The 662-nt window shown below is 42.0% G+C and overlaps 1 non-coding gene across 1 annotated transcript; it reads right to left on the reverse strand.

The window, feature by feature from the left end:
* Positions 1-382: 382 nt before the first annotated feature.
* Trnaa-ugc lies at positions 383-451 on the reverse strand. The gene has a single exon. It is a non-coding gene; the product is annotated as a tRNA-Ala (tRNA).
* Positions 452-662: the final 211 nt, after the last annotated feature.

The following is a 662-nucleotide window of genomic DNA, read 5'->3' on the forward strand; positions in this document are numbered from 1 at the left end:
ATTAAGGCATATGATTCATATACCTTGACAATGAATAAAACAGTTCAATGTAGGTGATCATTTAGTTTCAGTTCAGAACATCCAATGAGTAAAAATATTTTGCAATCATATGGATTCTTTTTTTTTTTTTGGTGGCCGTGGGGCTTGAACTCTGGGCCTGAGCACTGGCCCTCAGCTCTTCAGCTCAAGGCGAGCGCTCTACCACTTGAGCTACAGTGCCACTTCCAATCATATGGATTCTTTTTTTTTTTTTTTTTTTTTGGGTCCAGTTGTGGGGCCTGAACTCTGGGCCTGGGCGCTGCCCCTCAGCTCTTCAGCTCAGGGCTAGTGCTCTACCACTTGAGCCATAGCGCCACTTCTGGTTTTTGTCTTTTTGCTTATGTGGTGCTGGGGAATCGAACCCAGGGCCTCATGCATGCAAGGCAAGCGCTCTACCACTGAGCTACCTCCCCAGCCCCATATGGATTCTTGATATGATCATTACTTTTGGAAATGAGGGCTGCAACCAATCTTTAATATTCCAAGATGCAATTGCTGGCTTTGCAATTTCACTTAGTGTGATTTTTGCACCAGTACAATATCCAGCTATATCAAATTGTCATAGTACAAAATAAAAACGTTACATAAAACAGTCTCTCCTTAAATGAAAATCTAAAAAAATG

This window comes from Dipodomys spectabilis, unplaced genomic scaffold, assembly GCF_019054845.1.
Source record: "Dipodomys spectabilis isolate Male_0828 unplaced genomic scaffold, ASM1905484v1 ptg000234l, whole genome shotgun sequence".
NCBI classification, from domain to species: Eukaryota; Metazoa; Chordata; class Mammalia; order Rodentia; family Heteromyidae; genus Dipodomys; species Dipodomys spectabilis.